Source organism: Orbicella faveolata, unplaced genomic scaffold, assembly GCF_042242905.1.
Source record: "Orbicella faveolata isolate gen_17 unplaced genomic scaffold, um_ofav_v1 contig_2, whole genome shotgun sequence".
NCBI classification, from domain to species: domain Eukaryota; kingdom Metazoa; phylum Cnidaria; class Anthozoa; order Scleractinia; family Merulinidae; genus Orbicella; species Orbicella faveolata.
Genome location: NW_028301547.1, coordinates 21561605 through 21575718, shown reverse-complemented (window position 1 = coordinate 21575718; position 14114 = coordinate 21561605). Strand labels below are relative to the sequence as shown.

At 37.3% G+C, this 14114-nt stretch overlaps 1 long non-coding RNA gene across 1 annotated transcript; it reads right to left on the bottom strand.

Moving 5' to 3' along the window:
- Nucleotides 1-3159: 3159 nt before the first annotated feature.
- Nucleotides 3160-7612, bottom strand: LOC149112410 (uncharacterized). Its single transcript, XR_016207544.1, has 3 exons — nucleotides 7151-7612; nucleotides 6743-6817; nucleotides 3160-4586 (listed from the first exon to the last, which is right to left on the bottom strand). It is a non-coding gene; the product is annotated as an uncharacterized LOC149112410 (long non-coding RNA).
- Nucleotides 7613-14114: the final 6502 nt, after the last annotated feature.

The following is a 14114-nucleotide window of genomic DNA, read 5'->3' as shown; positions in this document are numbered from 1 at the left end:
TTGATTGTTTAACGTTTTAATTTTTTTCTCGGTTGAAATATTTGCATTTCAGTGACCTTCGGCGCGGAAAAAATTTCAATCGGTACTGAATGTTAATTTAATTAGTTAGTTCTGCCATTTTTTGTCGGAATGGTTTCAACCGCTTTTGAGTTATCATCTGTTACATGTTTTCAAATTGTGGAGAGTTTTATATCTTGGATCGAGCGATCATCAGTTTGTTTAAATTAAATTTTATCGGTCGGTATTACATGCTTTTGACCAAATCTATCTTGTCAGATTCGTGTGTCTTTTGTTTTTTTTTTCCTTCAAAATTCCAAATGTTCTACGTTCGCTCAACTCTCCTAAGTTTGATAACCTGTTACTGGGCGATAACCTTTGAAGAGCATTTTAAGGTGGCGCTGCATGTTAAAATCAAACCGTCATAGCTACTGTGATCATGTCAATCAAAGCAAATTCTGTTGTGATATAAATTGGGCAAACAATTCAATGCTGAATTTTAATTTGTCGTGTTCTCCAAAATTTCATTAAGCACTGAAGTTTTGCAAAGGCCTATTTTCAATATATGATGCGAATTGTCTGTTGGAGCTAGGGCAATGCCCTTGCTCAAAAACAATACTACATAACTGGCCGACGAAAATTATTTTACTTTGCAGGCTTATCGTACTTGGTTTAGCCATCAAACGCTTTAAGTTATAGAAGAGTAAATTCCTCTTCTCAAATCTTAGCATTTTAGACACGAAATTGAAAAGTCTCTTGATCTAATTTGCGCTTTGTAGTCAAATACAACAAAACAATTTTAGAATTTCTTTCCTCCAAAAAGGTCTCTGAACTTCTACACAAGAATCATATTGCTATTAATTTGATGTGAATCTCGAAACAACAATCGCCTTCCTCCAAATGTACTAGTGATTCAATTCTTCTGAAAATGATGCGGCTTGAAGTTAATAAAAGGCGCTCAGTACAAACAACAAAAATTATTTATCGTTTCTTTCTACATTTTGAAACACTTCAACTTATTCCAGGAATCGTTAACAATTCCGCTTGTAAATTTGAATTTGTTCGCAACTTCATTCAAGTTAATTTTTGAGTATCTGAAACATTTGTTGACACGATCACAGTTTATTGAATGCTTCTCGCTTCTTGTTCGCTCGAGTTTATTTATTTATTTTTTCGGTTTTATGGACTTGTAGTAAAATGCGGAGCATTTTTTTTGTTGTGTATGGACATGCAGAGCCACCTTGAATAAATAATTCTAGATGAGGGTATTGGGTTTCTGAATTGATCTTCACATCTAGGAAGTATTAAATTTATCGGCAGATATTGTTTTATACATTTCCGTACGGAAACCGGTCAGTTTAAATTGCTTCTTCGGAAGGGGACTAAGGGTATGAAAATCAATCAGAAACCAAATACATCCTCTTGCTTAACTTCCAGCGAGGCTGTAATGTATCATGTCTGGTATCAAGCAACTCTCAGTTCCATTTTCGAAAAGTGAAGGTATTCATTGTCTGATTTCTGTCATTACTATCAGATCTATTACTTTTTTTGAAACGTAGCTTCAATTGTCGGAATATTCTAAAGCTATGATTTGGACTGCCAAATATTTTTACTGGGAACATTCACGATTTGATCTGCTGCTTTTCAAAAAAACAGCTCCGATTTAGTTCGGTTTGATTGTTCTAAATGATATTGCTTTTGTCTACAACCGAGAGACATTTTTACTAGAAGTATTCGCTATTTCATCTTTGACTTTCAAAACTTGGTTCCAATTGTCTGATTCTTCGAAAATTTTATCGCCAACGTTTGTATTCACTGTTACATTTATTATCACGAACGTAGCTCCAATTGTATGATTCTTCAAAAATTTTATCGCTATCGTTTACTACGGACAAAAATTAACTAGCTTTAATTGTCTGATTGATCTAAAATGATGTTGCTTTCGTCCGCAACTGACAGACATGTTTAACTGTGAAAGTACTCAGTATTTCATCTTGATTTTCAAAACTTGGTTGCAGTTGTCTGATTCTTTGAAAATTTTATCACTATCGTTTGCTATGAGCAAAATGTTTCAAAACACTTGCCGAATTAGCTTTATTTCTTTTCAAAACTGTAATTTCAATTTTCTGACTCATCTGAAATGTTTTTCCTTTCGTTCGCAAATGATAAAGTTTTACAACAAAAGCCATAGGATATATAGTGATACATTTTAAAGCTTGATAACCAGACATTAACCTTTAACACCTCGCTGGAAGTAATTTTTAGAAGATAGCAAAGCAAGCCATGAGCACTTTTTAAAATTGGCCTATAATTTGTCGGGCATTGTTTTTTCATCTCTCATGAAGTGACGGAAGTTCTAAAATTTTCCAACTACTAGGATTAGAACGAAGTTTTCGCGTTTTTTTTTTTATAAATTCGAAGGAGTAATCGGATTCATGGCTTGCCTTTGCTATCTTCTTGAAATATATTGCATGATGATGTCTCGTTAAATAGTTAAGCTGCGAATGAAGGGCAGCTCGAAATCTATATACAGAAATGAGAAGAGCGAGTTAAAATTTGTACAACGGCAACGTTTCTGCACAACATTGAGAAGGTGGTGACATTTTGGAATCGCTATAGTTAAGAGAGTTTACATAGTTGGGGTTCAAGTTACCCGTTATATAAACTTTCTTAAATATCTCGATTTAGAAATGTTTTCACCCTCTCGATGATGTGCAGAAACGTTGCAGTTGTACAAATTTTAACTTGCTCTTCTCATTTCTGTGAATAGATTTCTAGCTGTTCGTCATTTTACGGCTGACTATTTAACAAGACATCATCATAAAATATACCATCTTGAACACAAACAAATACTCACTGGATTCAAAATCTTAGTTTTTCTTTGTAAACTCGTATGATTGGAATCAAAATTTTTTCGTTAGTTTGTTTTCAAGATGGTATATGTTGAATTTTTTTTTGGCGGGATAACTTCAAAGGGGTACCCCCTTAAAATTTTTGTCAAAAATGTTGCCAGGGGAAACGCTGTGCAAATTTTTTCCAATTTTCCCGCCAAAAGTCTTAGTATATATAGAGCAAATTTTTTTGATGACACCTTTGTAATTAATTTAATTTCAATAAATTAATTAACTACTGTAATTAGAAAATTAAAAATGAATAAACAAGTGAAATGAAACACTTGTTGTGAGAACTTTATTGTTTAAAATATTTTATTTACTTAATAAAGATTACAAAAGAAATGAACACCTGAATGAAAGACTGCATTTAATGACTATAAATTTAGAATTAAATTACATCTTTTAAAAAAAAAAATAAAATAAGAGGCGCATGCGTATTTTAGGCGCCGTATTTTTTCTAAGTTTTTTGGCGGGAAAATTAAAAATTTTTACACAGATGTTAAGAAGTATATTTTTTAAAAAAGTTGGCGCATGCGTATTATAAGCGCCGTATTTTTTCTAAGTTTTTTGGCGGGAAAATTAAAAATTTTGACAAGGGCTATCCGCAAAGTAAGCTTAAGCAGTCAAGACAATTTTTCAGAAAATATTTAATAAACAAGAGCAATTGATTTTGTACAAAGCAAACTCGACGAAATACGCTCTAAATAACTCGACAAAAACTTAGAAATTCTCAAAAAGAAAAAAACTCGTTAAAAACTTGAAAATTCTGGTTCAAGGAAAATCTCTTTTGGTTGAGACATTTTGAATAAACAAGACAACCATTCTAAAATTGGTCCATGAAAGAAAACTAGAACAAAATAGTGATTCTAAACACGAAGGCACACTATAAAAAATTTCTTCTCCAGGAAAACCAAAGAATTACGAAGCTCACCATTCGAGAACTCGGTGAATCATATGATAGAAACGTATGTGACTATTGAACAACAGTGGTGTTGCGCTACACAAACGACCGTTGAGAATATGTTAAAGTTTTTCACGGGAATTATTCAAATTCAGGAAATGTTGCCGTATTTCAACTAATAACTCAGAAAATAAAGAAAGTAAAGTTTCGTTTGGTACCCTGCTGCCTTGCTGTTTACCTAAACAAGCCAACAACATATCAAAAGGCACTTCCCAATCTTTATTTGCTAAATTAACAGTTAAGTCTCCTATTAAAATGCCGTGTATCGAAATTCTCGCACAAAGACTCATCAAGATGTTCTCAATAGCCGCTAGTGTAACGCAACACCGCTGATGCTCAAGAGTCATGTACGCGTCAGTCACACAATTCACAGAGCTCTCGCATCGTGAACAAAGAGAAAACAGTAAAACTGGATTGAAATTTGTAAAAGCAAAGCTGAAGAAACATTTCCTACAAAACCTAACTGTAAATTAGTTTCAGGTAAGTTCGTTGTTATAAATCACCTTCGTGTTCTCCTTAATTTAATATGCGCAAAAACCTCGCCGATCCTAACATTTAGTCCACGAAAAAAATCCTATCCTACAGGCCCTATGTTTCGGCTTGAAAAAATCTCCCAATCTGCCTTACTTTGGTCCCTTCTGCATTATGTCTTGTCCTAAGAGTCCTGTCTTCTTAATGTTACCACCAGTGTCTTGCTTTGCCTTTATCTTTCCTCAATCGTATGGTCAGAAACCCTGAAAGAATGAAAAAAAAAGTGTTTGATATATCATACTGAGGCTTCGTGTTTTGTTGTGTTGTGTTTTGTTTTGTTTTTGTAAGTAAATAAAGTTTTCCTCATCCTATCCCATTAACTTTGTTTAGACATTCTCATCACCTGTTTGTTCACAATGTACTGATTTTTGTAAGGAGAAATTAGATTTCAGTCACTTTTGTTACCAATTAAATCGGAAAATCTCCATTAGCTAAATCAGCATTATTTGCACAGCAGTAACAATTTAATTAATAATGGCTATGAGATACTTTCCGATTTTCGTTATTCTTTAAACAGGCAGAAACTTATTTCAATTTGCAGACTGTTGAGACCAGAGCACAGGCTTCGAATCCAACAATTGAAATGCTTGTAACAAAATGAACGATAATACAGTGGAAATTTGCCATTTTAATACCCAAAAGTATAAGAACCTGTTTAGCCAAGTAAGATCAAGCAGGTTCCAAAAAAATTATCCCTGCCTTTTGTCACTTTAAAAAGGGCTTTTTTTTTTTATCAGAACACCTAAGTTCTAAAGATTAAAGCAGCTCTGCTTTTTAGCCGATTTGAGTCATCAGTTGTCATGTGACAGTTGTGGACATGCTGCGATCAAAGCATTTTTTGCCAGTCAGTTAATTTCAAACCATCTGACAGGTAGCAAATGAAATATGCATGGTCACTTAATGCCAGTGGTCAATTTGGATCCGTGTCGAAAAAGTAATTTGTAAGTTTCATTTTGGAGTTATACGTCAGTTTGTCAGAAAGGATGTTCAGATCAAAATATGATTTGTCATCAATAATATGGAGCAATCTGTCGGCTGTCAGTAACTTGAAGAATCGTGAAATTTGATATAATCTGCTTGTTTGCAATAGGGATGTTGAGTTCGCAACATGATTTGTCAGTTAAAATTTGGAATCATCTATCAGTTCTCGGAGAGGATGTTGAGAGCAACACATGATTTGTCAGGTAACATTTGGAATCATCTGTCAGAGGTCATTGAGGATGTTGAGACAAAAAGATGATTTTTCAGTTAAAATCATATTGAGATCAACCCGTGATTTGTATGTTAAAATTTGTCATCCTTCAATTCTCAGTAAAATTGTTGAGATCAAAACAAGATTTATTTGTAACGTTAAGAACGAAACATGTTTGATCAGTTAAAATTTGGACGCATCTGTCAGTTGTTATAATGATGTCGACATGAAAATGTTATTGATCAGTTAAAATCTGTAGTCATCTGTCAGTTATTAGTAACGATGTCGAGATCAAAACGCTATCTGGAGTCATCTGTCAGTTGTTAGTAACGATGTCGAGATCAAAACGTTATCTGGAGTCATCTGTCAGTTGCCATTCTTGGAATTGAACAAATCTTTGAATGTCTAAGACATATTAAATGGCACTGCTTGAGCTTTGGTGACCTACTATTTTCTCTCGTTCTTTTTCTATTCGGAATGAAAATCTGCCAAAATAAAAAACACTTTTTCGACCTACTGTTTCCGGCAAATCAAAAGTCGAACCATTTAAAGGTATTTACACTTTCCAAATGGAATTTTCTTACACTTTTCCCTTCCCAAAACTGATCAACAACAAGAAGCCTATCAACATCTTATTATTCCTTAACCTATCAATAAATTGAAATGCCGACACCGACAGGTGATGAGAATAAATGAACCCATCAAATGGTATGCAAGTGTTGTTTCGGTGAACAATCGAATTCTCAGAACTACCAAACAAACGAAATAAACTGCAAACAGTGTAGAGAATTAATATTTCGAGCTGTGAATCTGTTTGGTATATTATAACTTACAAGTCAACAAGTACGTCTTGGTAAATTTTCGTGAAGCTATCTCTATGCACGATTTTCCGATCCTTCTTGTTCAACCAAAAATAAAAACAACATTCCCGAATAGTTGTTACGTCAGCTTGTCGCTATGACGATGCGTCCTGGTACTCAGCAATAACCGTAACCCTAATTTACGTTTGATGTGAAGTTTACATGAAATAATTCATATAATGCACTCGTTGTGAGTGAAGAAAAATTATCACAAGAATAGGGATCTAGACACGAAAAGGTCCCTCTTAACCCCATAGTACACACAGTTAGAGAACTCCATGAAAGAGCAAGGGAAACGTGAACTGACCTGCGATAGTTGTATTTTGCTCCATCACTGATCTTTCACCTTTCCAGTGTTATCCTCTTTCGACCGTTCCATTGCCTGATAAGATCAAGGACAAATTAAAAGACAATATGAGGTTATCGTAAGGAAACATGATGAAATTTTAGAATCATTATGAAGGAGAAGAGCCGCTATGTTAAAATACAAAATTCGGAACCATTCGGAACTATATAATGAACCGTTTAATTCCATTCCCGTTTAAGTTCTTGATAAGTACTAAAACTTAAGTCTCGGTCACAGCATAAAGTTAGTTGTCCTGTAACGGTATGAACTGTTACCCATTTCAGTTAAAGAAATGTTCCAAATTCTGTGAAATTATTTCAACGGTCTTAGCCAAAATGAGTAATAATGCATAACGTTTTCTACACATACCATGATCAAGTCAAAAGTACTTGAGAATTCGCTTCACAACTTGAGCTCGCTTGCCGTTTCTGGCTCTCATGTACCACATGCAATCTACTTTCGTTCCAGAGGGTTCCTCTCACAGAAGTCTCTGTCTGGGACATGTTAGCCAACGATTCTTAACAGTAGAAATGGCATTACGCGAATTTTTGAAGCAAGAAACCGAACCTCCAAACACCTCGTGCAAACTAGCGAGCAACATGAATATCAAATGAGCGTAAGAATATTTGCAATGCAAATACAGTAATTTCGAAAAATTAAATCATAACTTGGCTCCAAGGCTCAGGGGAATAAAACAAAAAAAAAAAAAAAGAATTTCTTAAAACATGAACGGTAAAAACGAACGATAAAATCCGACTTTTCGGAGTAGTCATGACTCCATTATCAAGAAAAAAATATATCAGATCATACAAATTTGCATGATCTGACATAAAAAAGTATTTATTCATCCCTGTACCCCAATGCGATTTGTTTTGTTTTATTCCTTTAAGCTTCGGAGCTAAATTAGAACTGGCCTAATCAAGTTACGTCCTGAGTGACGATGAAGGAGATTAGAGCTAACAAGTTGACAGATGCGGGTAAGCAACAACAAGAACAACAAGAACAACAAGAGCAACGAGTTGAGAGCGACCTCGTGTCTTACAATAAGAGAATCTAGAACAGGCTATTTCGAACCATGTTCGTATGCATTCTATGCTATACCAACACGACTATACGTTTCTACAGACCACAAGATTTTCGACAGGGAACATCTTATGTCCTTGTTTTCGGTACAGGGTTTTCTTCTGTCCTTAAAACAGACCTTGCGTCTCGAAGTACTTAAGGAACACGTACAAAAATCTGAGTGGTACACAGTACACAGGGATGCACAGACCGAGACATGAAAGCAAGAAGGAACGGATTTCGTAGACCGCTTAGTGTGTCTTCGTCTTATTATATTCGAAAAAACTAGAGTCTACAAAAGGTCACGTTCTCAAATTTATTTCACAAAGCTCATATCATCTCGATGAGATAAATAATTTAAATTGCACGCTGTCAGTTTAAAAGAACGCCGTAACTAGGATCTTTTTTTCAAGATCAGTGAAGGTCCAGCAGGCTTCTAGCCTCTTCCAGGCGTTCAGTTAGTTGGTGCGCAGAGCGAAAATCCCGCACCGTTTTTCGCGCTGCGCCCCAACTAACTGAACGCAAGCTAGCGGACTTCCCAAGGTACAAACTCGCTTCTCGAGTCTGATACACAACGCTACTCGATATCGAGGTCCTCTTGTGCTAACAAGTTACAAACGTAAAAATGAACCAAAAACAGGTTTCTAGTAATAAATTGAAAGCTTGCTTATTCTTTCCTTTTGTCAAATAATACGATGCAAACGCAATATCGAGTTCGACGATCGAAAGCAAATCAATTTTCCAGTAACGATAAAAGCCAAGCGTAAAATGCTTCCGTCGTTTTGCCAGTATTTCCCCGGCACGGATCGAGCATGGTTTCTGGACAGGTAACATATTATCCAGGCTGACCTCAAACGGAACTTCCTGCAACATAAATAGAAATCACAAGTCCATGCTGAAAGGACACTTCTGAAGTGTAGCACATGGGGAAGGAGTGAAAATTACTCAAGCGACTTTTCATTGCAGGAATATCTACGCACAGAGGACAGCGGGGTGGGGGAAAGCTATTTTCGTTGGTTAAACCGGGGTAGGCCAGCATCATAAAATTAAAACGCTTTGTTACTAGGAAATAAACTATGTTATTAATCCTAAATGGGGTTAAAACGGAACATAAGGCCTAAATTTTTATCCATATCCAGATGTAAAGCAAAAACTGGTCTTACTACCAACATGACACATAGAGTGTAGTGAAAGAGTGCCAAAATGTGTTTCCTACCCCGACCGGAACTGGAACTTCACGCCCGTATTTCGGCCCGTATTTCACTCAGATTTTCTTTCAGTAGGGTCCTAATATGGTCGTCCTTTCTCTGCTTGGCTGACAGGACCCTTATTGCGATGCTCTTCTTTTTGCGTGCTGTGGCTCCTGTTAATGAGGCTTTCTGTTTCAGATGTTGCTTCAGGTAAAGAAGAAAGAGAAAACCGGGCAGAACCAGAAGATTGAAGCCGGCTGTTTACCTTCATCTTGTCACTGTGTATAAGCTGTCCAAAACGATTAGCAGCCATGGCATTTGGTGAGGAAGGCATTTTTTTTTTCGAGATATCACCACATCACATGATTTTGGCCTATCAAGTAGTCCAAAATAGGCTAAATTTCGGGCAACTTTGGGTGAACCTACAACTTCCAGAAACTCTTTCAATTTGGTGATAATTTTTTTCACTTACTACTTTTCACTTACTCTAGAGTTCCTTCGCTTCTATGTTATGGCTGCTAAATATCGCTGCCAAATCGATGAGCACGACCCAAATTTTAGCCATTTCCAGTGAGTTGTTGTACAAAAGTGTGGCAGTCTATTTCCAAAGTAACCATTTTGCATATAGTCTTAATTTTCACTGCTACCGATATTCAGTTTAGTTAAAACTGGTATCTACAAGCAAATCAGAGTCATTGGTCTCACAGTCCAATGAAAATCTTCAGTCGTAATTTTTTCCTGGTCAGTGTAGAATGCAGACTGCAGACTGCAGACCAGGGGTAAAATACAGACTGAGGGTAAAATGCAGACTGCAGACCAGGAGTAAAATGCCGACTGCCGACTGCAGACTGTAGCTGAATCATGCTGTAACCGTTTCCATCATTGTGAGTCAACCGTAAACAGGCAAACCAAAGCGTTATTTCTAAAGGTTAACCTGCTACATCGTGATTACCAGAGTTCTGATCCTCTTCGATTTCTGTTTACACCTCATCTGAAAAGCAAGATTTAACACCCTGTCAGCAAATCATTACTTTAGACTTGCAACTTCATCAACTTCACTGGACTTCATAAGTGTTCAACACAACACTGACCCCTACTGACCCCCCTACTGAACCCCCCCTCCCTACTGACCCCCTATAAAATCAATGGGAAAGAGGAAATAAAGCCAAGAACTATCAATGGTACCAATTCAAGTTCATTAATAAATTTAACTAACCTGAAATTTCCAAGATGACAGACGCATTGCAGCTTTCTGACTCACTTTGCCTTTGATTGCAAGTGCAGGTTTTGTTTGCAGAAAATCAAGTACAGAACAAGTTGGAATATCATCAAGTATGATCTTTGTACCCATCAGCAAATTAAGCAATGAAATTACTGAAGAAACGTTGGCAATATCAACATCCTTGCAATTAACTGTGGACAATACGGACAAGCGAGACATGAACATCAAGTGGAAGTCAATTTTGCATGATAGTTCCAGGTCTCTTGGCAATTTTCCCCAATGGATGTAACTTTCTCCTTGATGCACATATTCGTCAAAAAGACCACGGATTCTTGAGGTAACCCAATCTCATTTGATCAACATTTCTTATAAACTTAAGAAGGTTATAAAAAATTGCCTTTTATTTAAAAAAATGGTGAACAACACAGCCACGAACAACAGGGCATCGACCTTTATTGAGGACAAACGTAACCAATATTCCCAATGTTTAAAGCAATTTATCAAATATTAATTCACTTGATTCTACAGTCAGGGTGCTCGCATTTTTTGGTTGGGTGGCAGTAAATGGGTCACTTGTTAACTAATAGTGATTTTTTCGTAGTGAAAATTCATCTTAATCACTTGTGTGACTTCTGGTTAACGTATCGCATGCGTGTCGTCCGCGATCACTGATGAACATGTTCATATTGATAGGGTTTCTTCGTTACTTTCATTGCTTAATTTTCTAATGGATACGAATACCATACTTGATGGTATTGCAACTTATTCTGTTTTCTGCAATCAAAACCTGCACTTGCAATCAAGGAAGAAGAGAGTTGAAAATCCGCAATGCGTCGACTGCATCTTAGAAATTTTAGGTAAGCTAAATTTGTTACGAACTTGGGGGGAGGGGGGGGGGGGGGTCAGTATGGGGGTCAGCAGTCTTTTAGCCAGATGGGCGTCCAGGCATCCTGTGGGCTGCCACTTTTTAAAGAAGATTGTTTTATCGTCCATATGTCTGCATTACAAATTGTTCATTTGAGTGGGCCCGATAGCACATTTTGGACGCCCACTTTTCAAATCCTAGGTAAAAGCCTGGGGATCAGTGTTTATGCGAACTACAATTCAAACGCGCAACGTTCGAGTGTAGACTGAGCTAAAAGTGGCTAATAGTCAACACCAACTGAAAAGGAGAAGGGCTGAGGGGGGGGGGGGGGGCGGGGGGTGGGGTGAGAGATGAAAAAAAAAAAATAATAAAGCAAGCAGCTCTCTACACTTTATGTCCTTCATGCTAGGTAAGCTTTACTAATTGCACGTTTAAGAAGAAACAAAATCAGCAGGTCACATAAATGAAGGAATTTTTCTGCGAGTATATTTTGGGAAAATCAGTCAGATATATACATGACGTAATTTGAAGTATGCTGAAAGCATGATACAGCAGAAGGCAAGGCATTTGACAAACCGGATTGCCCTGTATGGTGAGGTATAGGTTTTCATTTGAGGTTGCATAAACTTATGCTTAAACCCAATCCCTAGTAACGGCAGAGCGAGTTGTTGGGGTATCTGAACTTACAGCTTAGATTTTTAGCAGTCTCACTGTAAAACGTCTATGTGAGCAGTCACATCAAAATTTACAAAAAAAGAAAAAACAGTCATGCATGGCCTTTTGAACCTAGTCTATCAGTTAATGAATGAAACTGACAGGTAATCACCTCATTTGTAAACTGAGCTTATGAGCTTAGCTTACCTCTGTCCAGGTTGTCTTCAGAGGTCAACAAAACGCCTCCTCAGCCTCCTCATACCTCCCTCTGCCGGGTTACGATCTTCAAACAAAGTAAAGCATGTCAGCTATAAGCTTAAGTTTCAAATCAAGTAACAACAACGGTTGAAGCCGTTCTAATTAAAACAAAGAGCAAACCTTTGATTCTTTCTACCAATGTTTTGCACGCGTGCAATATGGCGGAGAAAAACAACACTCGAAAAGATCAGTGGGAAAAATGGTTGTAAGAGGGGAGGGGCGGAAGGTTTGAAGACTAAAGACAACAAACGGGAAAAATTGACTTCCTAGCCATCCAAAGAATTTTCGTATCAATACGAGCTAAATCTAAATCTGCATATACTTCGCAAATTATCCCTCAACAGCCAAATCTCGATAACTCGAACCCTCAAGGAAAATTTATAAAGGTTCGAGTCAGATCGAGTTCGAGTTTATACTGAGATCAACCTGCCCCTCCCAATCTCTAAGGGAAAAGCCCAGGGTACTATTTTGAGACAGTCTGTCTCTCAAATATACACCTTCTTGGCTTGTTCGCACGGAAACTTCTGATATATAGTTTCAGCAGGGTCAACAGGTATCTTTCCCTACCAGTGCATAATGGCACCTTAGTAGCCTAGATATCAGCTGTCTTTCCTGGTCACTCTGAGAGAGCATTGTCGTCTGCAAGGTTTGGTTGTTGAATGGGACTGGGCTCTAGTGAAACTTTCTATGTTTTACCGGGCACCGTCCACGGGATCCAGATTAACTTAAGAATTTTTATGCTCGCCGAGGTTCTGCGTATGTTTTCTGCTGTATTCATAATAAGGTCAACTGAGGATCATGACGTCAGCAGTGTGTACTGTCCTGATATATAAACAATAGCCTCCATTTGGCGCGAAAATATGCTAGGATATTTGCCGCAGACATTATCTGTTCCGAGAAGCGAACAGTTTCCCGAGAGCGTAGCTCGAGGAAAACTGTGAGCTTCGAAGAACAGATAATATCCAAAGACAATTATCCGAGCACATTTTTGCGCAAAAATGGAGGCTACTGTGTTTATTATCCTTCAAATCTTTTTCGCAACACGCTCAGTTTTGAAAATTGGGGAATATTCTCGAATGTTTCCCAGTTTTAGCTGGGGAATGTTCGGTCACGTGACGTGTTTAGACCTATCGCGCGCGAGCGAAAATATTTGATGGATTATAACATGCGATATCAAGTCACTGACCTGATATGACCACGATGGTCTCTAGCCTTAGCCGAGCTTGCGTGCGGTAAACACCAAATCGTACCCTTTTTTTAGTACGCTTCGACAGCATATCAGAATCGTCTGGCCTCGCCATGGGTATTTTGGCTCGAAAATGTCTCGCCAAAATACGAACCATGGTTCTACCAAACTCGTCTGATATGCTGCCTTGTACTACCTCAGCGAACCAAAACGCTCCACTTAGGTATAGGAATTGTACTCACTCGGTCCAGCTGCTATTTCTAATCCAGACCTCGACTGAATGCAGTACAAAGCCTTCTGTGAGCGCAAAGAGCAGATTACAGCTCTTATAATTTCGATTTACTTTCTTAACTGTCATATCGAATCAGATAATCAAGTAATGAGGAGATCCTTATTAATTACTTCAGTTTCCGATCAAGCAACAAAAACTCTAATATCTAAATATTGGAATGGCATGGCACGATTGAGGTGACTGACAGCAGTTCTTAACATTTTCTAGCACTTCTACTTTGATGGATCAATACAACCATTCTTTGCCAGCTTACGCTCAATAAAACGAAGGCATCAAACAAATTTCTTAGAAATGAGCGTATGGATAATCTGTAAAGTATCTCAAGAATTACTTTTTTTTCCGCCGGCAGTATTTCGAAGTCAGTTCAGTATAGTGGTGTAAATCTGACACCCTACCCCACCCCTACTCAATAAACAAAACGATACACGAAGTACAAAAAGACACGAAATACACACAAAAACGAAAAGAAATCACGGCGAAACAGAAAATACATTGAAAGACATAAGCATACCAGTGTAAATAGCAAACGTAACTTAGAGCTCTATTTTACTTTTCTTTGTACTCTGTAGAATATAACGCTACGTTTTGCAACCTATCGTAACGA